This window comes from Macaca fascicularis, chromosome X (genome assembly GCF_037993035.2).
Source record: "Macaca fascicularis isolate 582-1 chromosome X, T2T-MFA8v1.1".
In the NCBI taxonomy this organism is placed as follows: domain Eukaryota; kingdom Metazoa; phylum Chordata; class Mammalia; order Primates; family Cercopithecidae; genus Macaca; species Macaca fascicularis.
Genome location: NC_088395.1, coordinates 75208765 through 75229023, shown reverse-complemented (window position 1 = coordinate 75229023; position 20259 = coordinate 75208765). Strand labels below are relative to the sequence as shown.

The window sequence follows — 20259 nt, the reverse complement described above, 5'->3', positions numbered from 1 at the left end:
CCACTGCACTCTAACCTGAGGCGACAGAGTGAGACTCCGTCTCAAAAAAACTAAAATAAAATAAAATAAAAATAAAAGTTGAGGGGTGGAGCAGGGGAGGATATATCAGGCCAGGCGAGGTGGCTCACGCCTGTAATCCCAGCACTTTGGGAGGCTGAGGTGGGCAAATCACTTGAGGTCAGGCCAACATGGCCTGGCCAACATGGTGAAACCCCGTCTCTAATAAAAATAGAAAAATCAGCCAGGTGTGGTGCCAGGCACCTGTAATCCCAGCTACTCAGGAGACTGAGACAGGAGCATTGCTTGAACCCAGGAGGTGGATCTCAGTGAGCTGAGATGCTGAGATGCTGTCTCAATTAAAAAAAATAAATAAATAAAAAGGGCATATACCATATGAGAAAGTAAAATGCTAAAAATAAAGTAAAATATATCTTATTGCTGCAGTTGTCTGTCTATTCCTGGATTTCCTCCAGAAGGCACAGCCTGAGACAAGGACTTTCATGTTAGTGTTGATATTGGAAAGTCATCCCATGTAACAGGAACGGGGAACATGAAAGATTGAAGCAGAAAAGGAGGGAAAGTCGTTAAAAGAATATATTTCCAGCTGGGCACCTGGGGGTCAATCCCACTGAGGAGCCATGTAGAATGCGGTTCAGAGTTGTCCACTGGAGGGACAGAAGAGTAGGAATCTCTCTACAGCTCCTGTATCCCATTGGTCAGCAGTCACTACTTGCAGTGTTAATTTCCTTTCACCTCCAGACTTGTACATGCTTCAGAATATTAGAACAGGTTCCCACAGGCAAGAAGAAGCCTGTGGACTTCTGTGAGATAAAGCACAGTATAGGCAAAGTACTGTCAGGTTGAACCTGCCTACAAAGTGGTGGGTGGAAAGAATACAAGGCAGGGCTTGAAAGGTATTTGATGCCTACTCTAAATGCAAGGCGACAGTCATCTGAAAAACAGTGGTGGTAGTAGGAGTGTCAAGGAAGCAATTTTACTTGCTTGATGTAGTGAATAAGCAGACAAACTCTGGAACCAGACTATCTGGGTTTGAAACTCAACTCCATCAGTAGTAAATCGTGTCATTTTGGACAAGTTACTAAATCTCTCCATGCCTCAGTTTCATCATCGGTAAAATGGAGATAACAATAGCTGCCTAATAGAGTTTTGAGGACTGAGTTAAATGTTAGCTATTAATATTTACAATAGAAACACATGTTTGGCCAGGGGCGGTGGCTCACGCCTGTAATCCCAGCACTTTGGGAGCCGAGGTGGGCGGATCATCTGAGAAACCGGGTTGGTTTCAAGACCAACCCTGCCAACATGGGGAAACCCCGTCTCTACTAAAAATACAAAAATTAACCAGACATGGTTGTGTGTGCCTGTAATCCCAGCTACTCAGGAGGCTGAGGCAGGAGAATTGCTTAAACTCAGGAGACAGAGGTTGCAATTAGCCAAGATCGAGCCACTGCACTCCAGCCTGGGTAACAGAGCAAGACTCCATCTCAATCAATCAATCAATCAATATTAAAAAAAAAAAAGGAAACACATGTCTGCTGCCCATCCCCACCCGATTTTGCCCTTCCAGACTCTCATCTATTCCCTCACTGGAGACAGAAGATCTTTTATTTTCTGTTATTTATAACTTCAGAATTTGGGCCCCTGTTCTTTCTTTCCCATTAACTTGAGTGACCTGTGTGAGAGACAGACAGACAGATACCACACAAGGATGGTAGGACAAGAACTTTTACTTTTTCTTACATAAAAATTTTACACAAAAAACATTACATTCCTTGTAAAAATTGAGAACACATAGTTATGTAAAATATGAAGTTAACTGTTCTGTGTCTGTTAGAATATGTTTTGTTTTGTTTTTTGTTTTTGTGTGTGTATGTTTTTTGAGACAGAGGCTCTCTCTGTTGCCCAGACTGGAGTGCAGTGGTGTTATCTCAGCTCACTGCAACCGCCACCTCCCAGGTTCAGGTGATTATCATGCGGCAGCCTACCGAGTAGCTGAGATTACAGGCGCATGCCACCACACCGGCTAATTTTTGTATTTTTAGCAGAGACGGGTTTTACCTTGTTGGCCAGGCTGGTCTTGAACTCCGGACCTCAAGTTATCCTCCTGCCTCGGCCTCCCATAGGGCTGGGATTACAGGTGTGAACCACTGCGCCTGGCCAGAATGTTTTTGTTTTTGAGTAAGACAAAATCAACCCACACTGCCAGTGATGGATTGGAGAAAGCAAGGCCCATGAATAGAGAATTGAGATGGGGAGTGTTGGGGTCAGGCAGTTGGAAGGTGAAATAAAACTATTCTGTCAACAAAGTCAGGCCAAGGGGCTGAGGGAAGCTGAGGCGTGAGATGGAACTTGGATAAACTGAGTGGTGAATGCTAGTATGTAGCTAGCCAATGGGAGATGTTCCTTCCTCTACTGTTTTCTGTTGTTCCTTCTGCTTTCTTTTTCTGGTCCTTCACTACCTCGCTTCTTGGCAGCAATGCCTCCCCTTTTTGTAACTGAAAAAAAGGTAAACATAGGGCCACTGTGGACGAATGTATGGTCAATGTTTGTTCTGAATGAGTGCATCTAAAAAGTGCACTTCTGAAAAGCAAACAAAACCTACACAATTAGGTTGCCATTAAAATGACACACAGTTCAAAGAGCAATGTGTCTATTGTACTACACACTCATACTTTCCACCCCTCCCCCATCACTTTCTTGAGAAGGATGAGCCTAACAAGGAAAGAGGAAGAACAGCAAAGGAAAGGACACCCTTAGGAGTGGGCAACAGCAACTCAATACTTCCCATGCTTTCCATGTTAAAGTTTGAAGTAAACTTAAATATAAAAAACACCACACGAGGTGTTTTTGATGTAGTGAATAAGCATACAAATTCCACAGGTGCGGTGGCTCATGCCTGCAATCCCAGCACTTTGGGAGGCTGAGGCAGGCAGCTCACTTGAGCCAAGAGTTCAAGACCAACCTGGGCAACATGGCAAAACCCCATATCTACAAAAAAATACAAAAATTAGCCGGGCCTGGTGGTAGGTGCCTGAAGTCCCAGCTACTTGGGGGGCTGAGACAGGAGGATTGCTTGAGCCCAGGAGGTTGAGGCTGCAGTGAGTCCACTGCCCTCCAGCCTAAGCAGCAGAGCAACTCAAGAAAGAAAGAGAAAAAAGAAAGAAAGAAAAGAAAAAAAGAGAAAGAGAAAGAGAAAGATATAAAAAAGAAAAGGAAAAGGAAAGAAAAAGGAAGGAAAGATGAACCACGAGGAATCATTTTAAAGTTTCCTCTCTAATAAGATTGGGAACAGAGACTCCTGCGAGTGGACATGACCAAGGGCAGCAGAGGCCACTGAGTTCCTAACACACTGCAGTCCCTTAGGATAAGTAGATGACTCTCTAATATCTGAACTACTTGGATGCAGATGTATGTATGTATGTGTGTGTGTGTTTATTTATTTATTTTTTGAGGCTCACTGCAGCCTCAAACTCAGGCCTTCAAGTGCTTCTCCTGCCTTGGCCTCCCAAAGTGCTGGGATTACAGGTGTAAGCCACTGCTAACAGCCTACACAAATTTAAAATATAGTTAATTCTTCAGTCCAGCCCTCCAAATTATTTCCTACCTCTGTCTATGTGTGGATTCTCAGAAAAGCACAAATCTTTAATGTATGTGAAACGAGGTCTAAGAAAAAGCAAGCGATTAAAGCTCAGGGAAGGAGACAAGACCATCTCACTCCTACACTTTGATCCTACTGAGACCTACAATCCACTGATTTGCCACAGTTTTACTGTCTTTCATCCCCCTGATGTCCACTTTTCTCTCCTTATTCAGTTTAAACTCCACTGGCAATCACCACAATCATTTCTTTGCAACATTCTCAACTCCCTTACCCCTCTTTTGCTTTTATTGCACTCATTTGGCAAGAGTACAGACCTGGTTAAACCCAACACTCTATATACTTGGTGTTTGCATCGTCAGCTAAATGTTATCAGAGCAAAACATACAACTTAGCTGACTGGTCTCACTTTAAGGGACCACAAAGCTTCATAGACCTTTAATGCTGCCTGGTGATCACACAAATTTCTTAAGTCCATTTACTTGCCCACTCACCTAAAGATTATATCATACCTTCTTTCTCCTCAAAACTTCAATGTCTCCTCTCCAATCCTGAATTTCAGATGAAAACTTTGCCCCCTAATTCACTGAGAAAATAAAAGCAGTCCAAAGAGACCTTCTATTGACCACACATGTACCCACTTGTTAGTATCCATAAGCACATTCTCTGCCATTGCTCCTCACAACCATCTGTATTATCTAAGTCACTTATACACTAGGTTTGATCCCATATCTTCCTACTCAAGGATAACATCTCAAGAGTAAAAGGAAAAGTTCACATACACGAAATGACTGCATTTAAGTCTCCTAGCAGATTAAAAATATTAACTAACATCTGCATGAACTCTACTATTTTATAAACTAATTTCACATACATTTTTGTACCTTATCTTCACAAAATTTCTATGAGGTAGGTTTTATTCTTGTTTCCATTTTGCAAGAAAATGAGACTCTAAAGAGGTAAATTATTTGCTCCAAATTGCTCGGAAATTTGGTTAGTGGTAAAGATGGAATTGAAATTTAGGCCAAGAATAATAATGGAAAATTGGTTTTTATTTTTAATTTACATGAGAGTGCTATGTACAAATCTGTGCAAATAAGCTTGAAAGCGTCAAGGAGATAGACTATTTCTTAGAAAAATTTAAGTGTTCAAACTGACCCAAGAGAATTTAGGAAACCTCATCAGAACAATGACTATGTAAAAATACATTTAAAACTGTCAGAGAATCAGGCTGGCGCCATGACTCACTCCTGTAATCCCAGCACTTTGGGAGGCCGAGGCGGGCAAATCACTTGAGGTCAGGAGTTCGAGACCAGCCTGGCCAAAATAGCAAAACCATGTCTCTACTAAAAGTGCAAAGCTTAGCCGGGCGGGGTGGCACATGCCCATAATCCCAGCTACTCCATAGGCTGAGGCATGAGAATCGCTTGAACCCAGGAAGCAGAGGTTGCAGTGAGCCGAGATCGTGCCAGTGCACTCCAGCCTGGGCTTCAGAGTGAGACTCCATTTCAAAACAAACAAACAAACAACTATCAGAGAAGCAATCCTCTAAATCAAAAGTTGACAAATATTTTCTGTAAAAGGCTAGCTAGTAAATGTTTTAGGTTATGCAGACGATCAATTGTCTCTGTTGCACATTATTCTTTGTTTTATGTCTTTTTGTTTTGGGTTTTACAGACCTTAAAAATGCAGAAACCAGTCTGACACGGTTGTTCCTGCCTGTAATCCCAGTACTTTGGGAGGTCGAGGCAGGAGGATCACTTGAGCCCAGAAGTTCGAGGCCAGCCTGGGTAACATGGAGAAACCCCATCTCTACAAAAAGTTTAAAAATTAGCCTGGCATGGTTTCACACACCTGTAGTCCCAGCTACTCTGGAGGCTGAAGTGGGTGGACCACTTGAGACCAGGAGTTCAAGGTTACAGTGAGTTATGACGGTGCCACTGCACCCTAGCCTGTGCAGCAGAATGAGATCTTGTCTCAAAAACAAACAAACAAACAAACAAACGAAAACAAAAACAAAACAAAGCAAAAAAAAACCCTATGCTGTTTAGTTTCCAAATATTTGGGAATTTTTCAAGGTATCATTTGTTATCAACTTCTCATTTAGTTTCCTTCTGGTTTGAGAACATATTTTGTGTGGCTTATATTCTTTTAAATTTGTTAAGTTTTGTTTTATGACTTAGAATATAGTCTGTGTTCGTGAATGATTCAAGTGCACTTGGAAAGAATGTCTCTTCTGCTGTTGCTGGGTGGAGTGTTACCAATTAGGTCAAGTTGGTTGATAATGTACTTCATGTTATCTATGCTCTTACAGATTTTCTGCCTACTTGTTCTATCAATTACTGAGAGAGGAGTGCTATATATAATATATATAGTACTAATATACATAGTACACATTATATATATGTATGTATTTTGTAGAGACAGGGCCTCATTATATTGCCTAGTCTTGTCTCAACTCCTAGGCTCAAGTGATCCTCCCACCTCAGGCCTTCCAAAGTGCTTGAATTACAGGTAAGCCACCTTACCCAGCCATGTTGCTGCTTTTTAAACAGTCAGTTTAAAAAGCAGCAACATGGCTAGAGTTCAGTGGTGCAATTGTAGCTCACTGCAGCCTTCAAGTCATTCTCCCACCTCAGCCTCCCGAGTAGCCGGGACCACAGGTACGCACCACCATATTCGGCTAATTATTAAGTCTTTTGTTATTATTTTATTTAAGACTTGTTATTTTATTTAAATAATAAGAAATAAAAGTCTTTCTATTCACACACGTAATTACCCTTTCTAATGCTTTTCATTTCTGTGTATTTTGTGTATAGATCCAGGTTTCCAACTGGTGTCATTTGTCTACCACTTGAAGAAATTTTAAAAGTATTTTTTGTAATGTGTGTCTACTGGAAATGAATTATTTCAGTGGTTTTATGTCTGAAAATAGCTTTATTAAAACTTCAGTGGGGCCAGGCATGGTGGCTCACATCTATAATCCCCGCACTTTGGGAGGCCAAGGCGGGTGGATTGCTTGAGCTCAGGAGTTTGAGACCAGCCAGGGAAACACAGTGAAACTCCATCTCTACAAAAAATACAAAAAATTAGCCAGGCATAGTGACTGTGGTCCCAGCTACTCCAGAGGGTGAGGTGGGAGGATCACCTGAGCCCAGGGAGGTTGAGGCTGCAGTAAGCTGTGATCACGCCGCTGAACTCTAGCCTGGGCGACAGAGTGAGACCCTGTCTCAAAAGAAAGAAAAGAAAAGAAAAGAAAAGAAAAGAGTAAAGAAAAGAAAAGAAAAAGAAAAAGAAAAAGAGAAAAAGAAACTTCAGGGCCAAGTGTGGTGGCCCACGCTTGTAATCCCAGCACATTGGGAGGCAAAGGTGGGAAGATTGCTTGAGCCAGGAGTTTGAGATCAGTTTGGGCAGGATGGCAAGAACCTGTCTCTGCAAAAAACTTAATAATTAGCCAAATATGGTGGTGCATACCTGTCCCAGCTACTCAGGAAGCTGAGGTGGGAGAATGACTTGAACCCAGGAAGTTAAGGCTGCAGTGAGCTACAATTGAACCATTGAACTCTAGCCTACGCAACAGAATGAGACCTTGTCTCAAAAAACAAATTAATTCTGAGTTTGATGCCTTCCCTGGAAAACCTAAGCGAATAAATAAAACTTCAGGGATTTTGTAACAGCTTTATTGCAATATAATTCACATGTCCTATGATTCACTCCTTTCAAGTGTACAATTGAATGATATTTGATATATTCACAGAGATATGCATCTATCACCACAATCAATATTATAACACTTTCATTGTCCCAGACAAGAACTCTGCACCCCTTAGCCATCATCCTCAAATCCCCCATTGCCCACCACCAGCGCTGGGCAACCACTAACCTACATTTGCCTGTTCTGCACATTTTATACAAATAGAATCATACAATATGTGGGCTTCTTTCACTTAGCATAGTGTTTTCAAGTTTCATCCATGCTGTAGCATGAATGTAGTATTTAATTCCTTTTTACAGCTGAATAATATTCCATTGTACAGACATGCCATGTTTTGCTTACCCATTCATCAATTCATGGATATTTGGTTATTTCCATTTTTCAGTAATGCTGCTGTGAACTTTTGCATGTAGTACATGGACATAAGTTTTCGTTGCTCTTGAGTATGTATCTAGGAGTGAAATTGCTGGGTCTTATGGTTACTCCGTATTTAACCTTTTGAGGAACTTTCAAGCCATTTACCAAAATATCTATGCCATTTTACATTTCCACTAGCAATGTATGAGGCCTTCAATTTTTTTCACATCCTTACCAACATATGTTATTACATATATTTTCAATTATAGCTGTCCCCTAGTGGGTGTGAAGTGATATATAATTTTGGATTTGATTTGCATTTCACATATGTCACAGATATCACAATTACACGGTGTTGAGCATCTTTTCATTTCCTCAATGACAATTTATGTAGCTTCTTTGGGGAGATATCTATTCAAATCCTCTACCTATTTTTAAATTGAGTTATTTGTCTTTTTATTGTTGAGTTTTTAAGAGTTCCTTATATATTATAGATACAAGTTTCTTGTCAGAAATACACTTTGCAAATATTTTCTCTCATTTTGTGGGTTGCTTTTTCAACTTCTTTATGGTATCTATCTTAGTTCATTTTCTGTTGCTATAACAATGCCACAGACTGGGTAATTTATAGAGAAAATAAGTTTATTTAGTTCATGGTTCTGGAGGCTAGGGAGTCCAAGAGCATTGCACCAGCATTTGGTGAGGGCCTTCTTACTGTGTCATAACATGGCAGAGGGCATCACATGGCTAGAGGACAAGAGCAAGAGGCCACAGAAAGCTTGCTTTTATAGCAAAGTCACTCTCATGATAACAAGCCCACTCCCATGATAGTGATACTAATCCATCCATGAGGGAAAAAGGATTAAGTTCCCAACACATAGGCTAGGCACAGTGGCTGACACCTGGAATTCCAGGTGAGCCCAGTAAGCCATAGTGGCACCACTGCACTCCAGCCTGGGCGACAGAGTGAGATTCTGTCTCAAAAAAAAAAAAAAAAAAAAAAAAGTTTCTGACGCATAAACTTTTGAGAGACACATAGAAAACATGGCAGTATTTGTTGATGCATGAAAATTTCTAATTTCATGCATCAAAGGATGCATGGTGAATAAATTATTATTGGTTATCTTTTGTTGCTTGTGCTTTTGGTATCATACCTAACCTAAGGTCATGAAGATTTGCAGTTACATTTTCCTCTGAAAATTTTATTGTTTTAGCACCTACTTTTAGGTTTATTATCCATTTTGAGTTAACTTTCATATATGGTATAATATAAGGTCTAAGTTCAACTTTTGCAGCTGGATATTCTGTTATTCCAACATCATGTGTTGAAAACACTACTCATTCCCCCCGTGAATTGTTTTGGTATCCTTGTTGAAATCAATTGACCATCAAAGTAAAGGTTTATTTCTGAACTCTCAATTAAATTCCATTGATCTATATGTCTATTCTTATGCCAATACAACACAGTTTTGTTTGTTGTACTTTTGTAGTGAATTTTAAAATCAGAAAGTGTGGGTTCTCCAACTCTGTTCCTCTTTTTTTTCTATGAAATTTATTGTATCTACACTAAAAGACTTCTTCTGAGGGGAAGTATTTTTTTAACCGTGTTATGATCCTACACAGCTGCCCAGAGTAGGATACTATCATAAGTCATTAACATGCCATATAAGTTTTAAATAAATAAAATCTACAAAACATAAGTTATGTACAAATATCTTAGTCATGTTTACAAACCTACGTATTAGGTTTGTGCGAAAGTAATTGCCCTTAAATCTCTTGCTTCATATTTTAAACTCTGTACAGATACCAACAACATTCCTTTTCATGAAGTTCACTGTCTAAAAATGCATTTCATTTATTAAAAGTAATGGCAAAACCGCAATTACTTTTGCACCAACCCAATACAATAAAGCAAATGTAAACACTAAATGCAGCATGAGAATGATCAAGCGATGCCCAGAGACAACCACTTTTTGGTGAGTCTGCCCCCCAGGAGCCGGCACCAGCCAGCCCTGGAGTCAGGCCATTCAACCCTTCCAAAATCAACTGGGCTGGCCCTTAGAGGAGAAAAAAGGTCTGAAGATGTCATAGACCTGAAGGACTGGAAAGCTGGTGAGAGGTTGCCTGCCAGCCTTCCACCCCGCAAGTCTGAGGCACACGGAGAAGAAGACAGCACAGAGGCTTAGCCTGTGTGCCTAGGCCCCAGAGGCTCCTGCCATCTGGGGCTCCAACAGGCATTTTGCTGCTTTGGGAGGCAAGTCCGTGGAATGGTAACTGCTTAAGTAAAATCAGAAGGTCCAGAAAATGTTTCCTAATTCAGTAACCTTCCTGACTCTTTGCCAGAAACAGGCCCAAATAGTGAGGGGTGGAGTTGGGGGACACATGATCATGAGCACTGACGATGCTTCAGTGGGATCTCAGAAAGAAGGCACACATTGACCTGATTTGGTGGAGAACTTCTAGAAGATTTGCAATGTCCTAGACACAACTAAATCCTATCAGTACAGCAGAGTGGGGGCTATGAGGCAGGTGTGATGAAAGGGTACTTCTCCATCCAGTGACCAAGTAATACACATATGTATCACCTTGTAACCCACACAAGTGCAATCATGTGAAACCAACTTCACTATGGTAAGAAGAGAAAATAGCCAGCATTGATATTGTGCAGAGTCCTGGGACTGGGCAGGGCCCAGTGGCCACTGCTGTATGCAGCCTGCCCCCTGCCAGCCGTGGGAAGGCAGTTGGAGGGGCATGGGGCTGGGCCCCGGCACCAAGGAGTGAGGCATGGATGTATTGGGTTGTTGGAGGAAGGCAAGAGCCCCCACTTGGAGGCCAAGCATTCACACTGAAAGGCAGCATACCCAGTGCTGGCAACAGGCATGAGGAGCGCAGACCAGGAGAAGGAGGAGCTGGATTAAAGCTGTTTACTGCATTGTGAACAACATAGGAAATGTGAGTTTTTCTTTTCTTTTCTTTTCTTTTCTTTTTTTTTTTTTTTTTGAGACAGTCTTATTCTGTCGCCCAGGCTGGAGTGCAGTGGCACGATCTCAGCTCACTGCAACCTCCGCCTCCTGGGTTCAAGCGATTCTCCTGCCTCAGCCTCCCCAGTAGCTGGGATGACAGGCATGTGCCACCACGCTGGGCTCATTACTGTATTTTTAGTAGAGATGAGATTTCACCATGTTGCCCAGGCTGGTCTCGAACTCCTGGCCTCAAGTGATCTGACTTCCTTGGCCTCCCAAAGTGCTGGGATTATAGGTACGAGCCACCATGCCTGGCCTTTGTTTTGTTTTGTTTTTGTTTTTGTTTTTGAGACAGAGTCTCATTCTGTCACCCAGGCTGGAGTGCAGTGGTGCGATCTGGGCTCACTGCAACCTCCGCTTCCTGGGTTCAAGTGATTCTTGTGCCTCAGCCTCTTGAGTAGCTGGCATTACAGGTGCCCACCACCATGCCCAGCAAATTTTTGTAATTATAGCAGAGATGGGGTTTCACCATGTTGGCCAGGCTGGTCTCGAGCTCCTGACCTTAAGTCATCTGCCTGCCTCGGCCTCCCAAACTGCTGGGATTATAGGTGTGAGCCACCATGCCTGGCTGGAAATGTGACTTTTTCTTGCCCTTCATCTGATTGGGAGAATGGTGTGCAACTGGTATTCAGCACCACATTGTTAACATTTCCTGAAATACAGGACTTTCACGTTTGGTCCTTTGTAAAATTTCTGCAAGCTGCTAATTAGGATCGTAAAGTCCCTATTTTTCCTAAGAGATCGCCCATGGTGGTTAATGCTGATAGCCCAGCAGAAGGAGTTAGTGGACTGGTAGGAAAACCACTTAGTGTAGCTTTCGGGAAGGAAAACTGTTTTCTTTTCCTTTGCCAACAGGAGTGGCTGGCAAAAAGAGTCATCCTTGGACAGCGGAATCTATCTTTTCACCATCTAGAGTTGGAGAAGTAGGAGCCAACTTTCTGGTTATTTCCTTTCCTGAACTGCTAGATCTTGCCCTTAAATACCTTGCTTCATCTTTTAACCTCTGTACAGAGACCGACAACATTCCTTTTCATGAAGTTCACTTTCTAAAAATGCATTTCACTCAATGGCCTGATTTAGCCTTTGTTCTTAGTCTTCCAGAGAAGGCCGGTGCAGTGGCTCACACCTGTAATCCCAGCACTTTGGGAGGCTGAGGCGGGTGGATTACTTGAGGTCAGGAGTTCGAGACCAGCCTGGTCAACATGGTGAATCTCGGAGGTGGAAGTTGCAGTGAGCCAAGATCTCACCACTGCACTCCAGCCTGGGCAACAGAGCAAGACTCTGTCTCAAAAAAACCCAAAAATACAAACAAACAAACAAACAAAAAAACCAAAGTCTTTTAGTGAAACTATTATTGCCCTTTTTGCTTGCTCCAGGTCATCATTGGCCTGTTCCAGCTCCCTCACATACTTAAGCAACCACACCTCAATGGCCCACATCTGACTTAAATCATCTAATATTGAGACCTGCTTGTAGCTCTGTGCATGTTGATGTTCTGGTTTCTCCTTTAATGCCTCCACTTCATATTTCAGTCTTTGGCTATAAAGTTGCAAGTTTCTATTTCTTTGTTCAGGCTGTGCTAATTGTGCTGCCAAGTCTGCTTCTAAATCTCTGCTTCCTTCCTGAAATTCAACTAACTCATCTCAAGCTTCCTGGAAGCTATGTTTATACTTCAAGGACATTTCCTTCCAATAAGTAGTTTCATCCTTTAGACTTGAAAAATCGGGTATATGTTCATCATCCATGATCAAAAAAGTGTCTAATGTGTCAAAAGCACACGTTCACCACCGCTTGACCCATGTCTCTGCTCCACTGGTTTGGCCAGGCTGACCCAGCTGCTCAGCTTCATTCCCCTCCACAGCTCTGAGCTCCACTCCATTCTGTTCCTCTTTCTTGAGGTCGTTTAGCTATTCTGGGTCCCTTGAATTTTCATATGAATTTTAAAATCAGCAAATAAATTTCTGGGAAAAAAAGTTGACTGAGTTTGTTTTTTTTTTTTAATGTGTGTGTATTTCTTGCAGAAATTGGGGTCTCATTTTGTTGCCCAGGCTGGTCTCAAACTCCTGGCCTCAAGCAATCCTCTCACCTGCGGCCTCCCAAATTGCTGAGATAACAGGGGTGAGCCACCGTCCCCAGCCCTGACTGGGATTTTGGTACTGATTACATTGCATCTGTAGATGAATTTGAGGAGAATTGCTATCTTAAAAATATTAGATCTTGGGCGAGACGCAGTGGTTCATGCCTGTAATCCCAGCACTTTGGGAGGCCAAGGCGGGAAGATCACCTGAGGTCAGGAGTTCGAGGCCAGCCTGGCCAACATGGCAAAACTCCATCTCTACTAAAAATACAAAAATTAGCCAGGCATGGTGGCGGATGCCTGTAATTCCAGCTACTCGGGAGGCTGAGGCAAGAGAATCGCTTGAAGAGAATCTCTGCCAGGAGGCAGAGGTTGCAGTGAGACAAGATAACGCCACTACCTGCTAGCCTGGTGATAGAGCGAGACTCCATCTTAAAAAAAAAAAAAAAGAAATTAAGTCTTTCCAATACCTGAGCAGGGTATATCTACCTTTCACTTTATTTAGATCTTTAATTTCTTTGAACAATGTTTTATAATTTTTAGAGTATGATTTCTATTTATTTATTTTTGTTAAATGTATTCCTTAGTATTTTATTCTTTTTGAAGCTTTTTTAATGGGATACCTTCTTAATTCAATTTTTGGATTGTACATTACATGTGTATAGAAATATAACTGCTTTCTGTATATTGAGTTTGTATCTTACAAACTGGTTGACTTTTTTTTTTTTTTTTTTTTTTTAGTTCTAATAGTTTTTTGTAGGCCAGTCGTGGTGGCTCACACCTGGAATCCCAGCACTTTGGTAGGCCAAAATGGAAGGATTGCTTGAAGCGTTCAAGGCTGGCCTGGGCAACAAAGCGAGACCACATCCTTACAAAAAAATAAAAAAATTATTTGGCCATGGTGGCACACCTCTGTAATCCCAGCTACCCAAGAGGCTGAGTTAGAAGGATTACTTGAGCCCAGGAGTTTGAGGCTGCAATGAGCCGGGATCGCACCACTGCTCTCCAGTGTGGCCACTACACTCCAGCCTGGATGACAGTGAGACCCCATCTCTAAAGAAAAACAGATTTTTGTGAGTTCCTTATGATTTTTTTGTAAGAGACGGGGTCTCACTATGTTGCCCAGCCTGGAGTACAATGGCTATTCACAGATGTGATCATGGTGCACTACAGCCTTGAATTCCTTGGCTCATGTGATCCTCCTGCCTCAGCCTTCCAAGTCGCCAGGACTACAGGTGTGTGCCACTGTGCTCACATGGATTCACTAAGACTTCTTCTTTTTTCTTTTCTTTTTTTTTTGAGATGGAGTTTCTCTCTTGTTGCCCAGGCTGGAGTGCAATGGTGCCATCTTGGCTCACTGCAACCTCCACCTCCCAGTTCAAGCAATTCTCCTGCCTCAGCCTCCCAAGTAGCTGGGATTACAGGCATGTGCCACCACGCCCAGATAATTTTGTATTTTTAGTAGAGACGGGGTTTCTCCATGTTGGTCAGCCTGGCCTTGAACTCCCAACCTCAGGTAATCCGACCACCTTGGCCTCCCAAAGTGCTGGGGTTACAGGTGTGCACCATCACGCCCAGTTAATTTTTATTTATTTATTTTTTGGAATTTTAGTAGAAATGGAGTTTCACCATGTTGGTCAGGCCGGTCTTGAACTCCTGACCTCAAGTGATCCACCCACCTCAGCCTCCCAAAGTGCTGGGATTACAGGCGTGAGCCACTGTGCCTGGCCAGATTTTTTTATATACAATATCATGTCTTTGGCAAATAAAGATAGTTTTATTTCTTCCTTTCATTTCTGTATGCCTTTTGCTTCTTTTATTTATCCAGCTGTTCTTGCTAGAAACTTCAGTACAATATTGAATAGAAGTAGTACTTTTGTCTTCTTCCTGATTGTAGGGAGAAAGCATTCAGTCTTTTTCTTTTAAGTAAAACTTAAAACATATGTGGAATTTTCATAGATGCTCTTTACCGAGTTGAGTAAGTTCCCTTCTATTCCTAATCTATTAAGTGTTTTTATCATGAAAGCTTGTTGGATTTTGTCAAATGTGCTTTTTTGTTTCTATTGAGATGATCATGTTTATGTCCCTTATTCTATTGATTTTTATGTAGTATAATAATTTTTAGATATTAAGCCAACCTTGGATTCCTTGGATAAATACAACTTAGCCATGTTATAGAATCCATTTTATATGTTAATGAATTTATTTTGCTAGTAGTTTGCTGAAGATTATTGTGTCTGTACTCATCAGTCATATTGGTCTGTAATTTTTTTCCTTTGATTTCCTTGTCTGATGTCTTGGTAATTCTGTCTTCATAGAATGAATTGTGAAGTGATGATTCTTTCTATTCCAATATTTGAAAGTACATGTAAAGAATAAATATTAATTCTTTTTAAAAAAATCTTTTGGGCCAGGCACGGTGGCTCACTTCTGTAATCCAAGCACTTTGGGAGGCCAAGGAGGGAAGATCGCCTGAGGTCAGGAGTTTGAGACCAGCCTGGCCAACATAGTGAAACTCTGTCTCTGCTAAAAATACAAAAATTATCTGGGCGTAGTGGTGCACACCTGTAATCCTAACTACTCAGGAGGCTGAGGCAGGAGAATCACTTGAACCTGGGAGTTGGGGGTTGCAGTGAGCCGAGATCATGCCACTGCACTCCAGCCTGGGCAATAGAGTGAGACTCTGTTTCAAAAAAAATAATAATCTTTTTAGGCTGAGCACAGTGGGTCATGTCTGTAATCTTAGCACTTTGGGAGGCCAAGGCAGGGAGATTACTTGAGGCCAGGAATTTGAGACCAGCCTGGTCAACATGGAGAAATCCCATCTCTACAAAAAATACAAAAATTAGTCGGGCATGGTGGTGGGTGCCTGTAATCCCAGCTACTTGGGAGGCTGAGGCATCAGCATTGCTTGAACCCGAGAGGCAGAGGTTGCAGTCAGTTGAGATGGCACCCCTGCACTCCAGCCTGGGCAGCAGAGTGATACTCTGTCTCAAAAACATTTGTTTTTAACTATATGAAAATAAATTTACTAGTGAAACCATCTGGGCCTATGATTTTGTTTTTTTACCCCAACCCAGGCTAGAGTGCGGTGGTGCAATCTCAGCTCACTGCATGCAATCTTCGCCTCCCAGGTTCAAACAATTCTCCTTCCTCAGCATCCTGAGTAGCTGGGATTACAGGCGGTCACCACCATGCCAAGCTAATTTTCTGTATTTTTAGTAGAGATGGGGTTTCACCAAGTTGGTCAGGCTGGTCTCGAACTCCTGACCTCAAATGATCCACCTGCCTCAGCCTCCCAAAGTGCTGGGATTACAGGCGTGAGCCACCATGCCCCGCTTGGGCCTATGATTTTCTTTGTGGCAAAATTTAAAATTACCTCTTCAATCCCCCTAAGTGTTACATGCCTATTGAGGTTTTTAATATCTTCTTGTGTCAGTATCAGTAGTTTGTGTCTTCATAAAAATGTTATTTTCATTGAGTTTATCTGATTTGTTGGCATAGAATTGTCTATAGTATCCCTTTCTAATTATTTATTTGTTTATTTATTTATTTATTTATTTATTTATTTATTTCTGAGTCACAGTTTCGCTGTTGTCACCTAGGCTGGAGTGCAATGGCAGGATCTTGGCTCACTGCAACCTCCAACTCCCAGGTTCAAGTGATTCTCCTGCCTCAGCCTCCTGAATAGCTGGGATTACAGGTGCCTGCCACCATGCCCGGCTAATTTTTGTATTTTTAGTAGAGATGGGGTATCACCACGTTGGTCAGTCTGGTCTCGAACTCCTGACCTCAGGTGATCTGCCTGCCTTGGCCTCCTGAAGTGCTGGGATTACAGGCGTGAGTCACCACGCCTAGTCAAGTCCATTTTATTTCTATCAGGTTGGAAATATTGTATCTTCTTTCATTTCAGATTTTAGGAATTTGATTCTTCCTTCTTTTTTGTGATCAATCTAACTAGAGGTTTGTGAATTTTGTTAATTTTCAAAGAACCAACTTTTGCTGTTATTGTTTATCTCTATTTTTCTATGTATTTCTATATATTATATTTAATTAATTTCCACTCTAATCTCTATTTTTCCTTCTATCTGCTTCCTTAAGGTTTAGTTTGCTCTTCTTTTTCCAGTGTCTTAAGGTTGAAGTTTAGGTTATTGATTTGAGAGTTTTATTTTGTAATGAAGGCATTTATAGCTATAAATTTCCCTCTCAGTACTTCTTTAGCTGCATCTGATAAATTTTGGTGTTACTTCTACCTTTTCTTCATGTCCAAGTATTTTCTTATTTCTCTTGTGAATTTTTCTTTGGAGAATTGTTTATTTAAGAGTATGTTGTTTACTTTCCATGTATTTTTGAATTTCTCAAAGTTTCTTCTGTTATTCAGTTCTAATTTCATTCCATATTTAGAAAATATACTTTATATTATTTCAAACCTTTATATTAAAGTGAGGCTTATTGCATATGGTTTATCCTAGAGAATGTTCCACATGCAGTTAAGAAGCATGATTGGTGGGTTCTGCAGCTGTCTATTAAATATAATTAGTTTATAATGTGGTTTAAATCTTCTATTTCCTTGTTGATCTTGTGCTTAGTTTTTCTAATCATTATTTAAAGTAGTGTGTTGAAGTATCCAACAATTTTTTTTTTTTAATTGAGTCAAGGTCTCACTGTGCTGCTCAGACTCAAGTGCAGTGGCATGATCATGGCTCTCTGCAGCCTTGACCTCAAAGGCTCAAGCTATCCTTCCACCTCAGCCTTCCAAGTAGCTGGGACTACAGGCAGGTGCCACCACACCAGCTAAATTTTTTAGTTTTATAGAGGCAGGATCTCACTATGTTGCCCAGGCTGATCTTGAACTCTTGGGCTCAAGCGATCCTCCTGCCTTGGCCTCTCACAACGTTGGGATTACAGGTGTGAGTCATTGTGCCTGGCCTATCCAACTATTGTTGTTGAGTGATTTGTTTCTCCCTTCATTTATTTATTTTTTTAATTAATTTTTTTTTTTGAGACAAAGTCTTACTCTGTTGCCCAGGTTGGAGTGCATTGGAGCCCTCCCAGCTCACTGCAGCCTCCACCTCCTGAGTTCAAGTGATCCTTCTGCCTCAGCCTCCTGAGTAGCTGGAACTACAGGCAAGCGCCACCATGCCAGGCTGATTTTTCTGTATTTTTAGTAGACGTGGGTTTTCGCCATGTTGGCCAGGCTAATCTCCAACTGCTGACCTCAAGTGATCTGCCTGCCTCAGCCTCCCAAAGTGCTGGGATTACAGGCGTGAGCCACCAAGCCCAGGCAACAATATTGTCTTTCAATTCATGAACTTAGTGTAGCTTTCTGATTGTTTAGATCTTTAATTTATCTTACTAATATTTTTAAGTTTCTACTATAGAGATTTTAGATGACTTTTGTTATATTTATTTCTTATCATTTCATATTTACTGTATTTGAATTTGTTAAACATTTTCTACTTTCCATTTGCTAGAATATAAAACAGTCATTTAAAAAAATATATTAACCTTCTCTTCTAGGGTGGGCTCAGTGGCTCACACTGTAATCCCAGCATTTTGGGAGGCCTAGGTGGGTGGATCACTTGAGGTCAGGAGTTTGAGACCAGCCTGGCCAACATAGTGAAATCCCCTCTCTACCAAAAGTACAAAAATTAGCCAAGCGTGGTGATGGGCATCTGTAGTCCCAGCTAGTTGGGAGACTGAGGAACAAGAATCACTTGAACCTGGGAGGCAGAGGTCATAATGAGCCCAGATTATGCCACTGCACTCCATCCTTGGCAATAGAGCAAGACTGTCTCAAAAAACAAAACAAACAAACAAACAGAAGAACAAAAAACAAAAAATAAAACCCTGCATTCTAGGACCTTGCTGAATTCATTGATTATGAATTATTCTAATAGTTTTTTTTTTTCAGTTAACTCTTTTTTATTCTTTTTTAAATTGAATTTTTATTTTATTATACTTTAAGTTCTAGGGTACATGTGCACAACATGCAGGTTTGTTACATATGTATACATGTGCCATGTTGGTGTGCTGCACCCATTAACTCGTCATTTACATTAGGTATATCTCCTAATGCTATCCCTCCCCCCTCCCCCCACCCCACGACATGACATACTTTTTCATTTTACCCACTCTTGTGGATATGTAGTGGTATTTTCTGGAAGTTTTAATTTGCACTTTTTGATGATCAATGACATTGTGTACCTTTTAATGTGGACATTCATGTATCTACCATTCCTATATCTGCATTTTGTTAGGTGACTGTTTAAGTATTTTGTACATTTTTATTTATGTTGTTTGTCCTTTAATTATTGAGTTGAGCACTTCCTTATATATTCTAGGTACTAGTCCTTGGTAAGATAGTTGCTTTGTATATACAGTATTTTCTCCCAGCCTGTGACTTATCTTTTCATTCATTTTTGTTTGTTTCTTTGCTTGTTTGTTTTAGAGACAGGGTCTCACTATGTCACCCAGGCTGAACTGCAGTGCTACAATCATAGCTTACTGCAACCTCTAACTCCTGGACTCTAACAATCCACCTGCCTCAGCCTCCCCAGTTGCTAAGACTACAGACGTGCATCACCAAGCCCATCCTTTTCGTTTTGTTTTGTTTTGGTGGGTATGGGGTGGAGGGAGTCTTGTCTGTTTGACCAGTGTGGTCTTGAACTCTTGGCCTCAAGCGATCCTCCCACCTCAGCTTCCCGAAGTGCTGGCATTACAGGTCTGATCCCAGCCTTGTAATGGTAACTTTTGATGATGTTCTGCATTCTAACTATGACTCTTGTCAAGAATTTACGTTTTTCCAATTTTGGATTTGTTGGGTCTCTTGAATCTGTTGATTGATATATTCATCAGCTCTGGGGAGACCTCAACTATTATCTCTTTATTCTCTCTCCCAATCTCCCTCGATTTTTTTCATTTGCTCTCAAATTTAGCATAAACTAGACCTTCTCATTGATTTATCTATGTCTATTACCTTCCCTTCTGTCTTTGAACATTCTCTGACACTTTCTGGATAGCTTCTTCTACACTCTCTACCAGATTACTGATGTTTTCCTTAATTTCTTAATCAGTTCACTGTTCTTAATCAGTTTCTTAATCTCTTACCCTGTTCACAGAATTTACTTCTTTTCCTTTTTTTTTTTTTTTTTTTTTTGAGACTGTATATTGCTTTTTGCCCAGGCTGGAGTGAAATGGTCGATCTCGGCTCACTGCAACCTCCACTTCCCCGGTTCAAGCAATTCTCCTGCCTCAGCCTCCTAAGTAGCTAGGATTAAAGGCACGTACCACCATGCCTGGCTAATTTTGTATTTTTAGTAGAGATGGGGTTTCACCGTGTTGGCCAGGCTGGTCTCGAACTCCTGACCTCTGGTGATCCATCCGCCTCAGCCTCCCAAAGTGCTGGGATTACAGGTATGACAGTGCCTGGGCTGCTTTTTTTTATTTTATTTTATTTTTATTTTTA

General features: G+C 41.2%; 1 pseudogene; it reads right to left on the bottom strand.

The window, feature by feature from the left end:
- Positions 1 to 11256: 11256 nt before the first annotated feature.
- Positions 11257 to 12459, bottom strand: LOC102115244 (nuclear distribution protein nudE-like 1 pseudogene; annotated as a pseudogene).
- Between the last annotated feature and the right edge of the window lie 7800 nt (positions 12460 to 20259).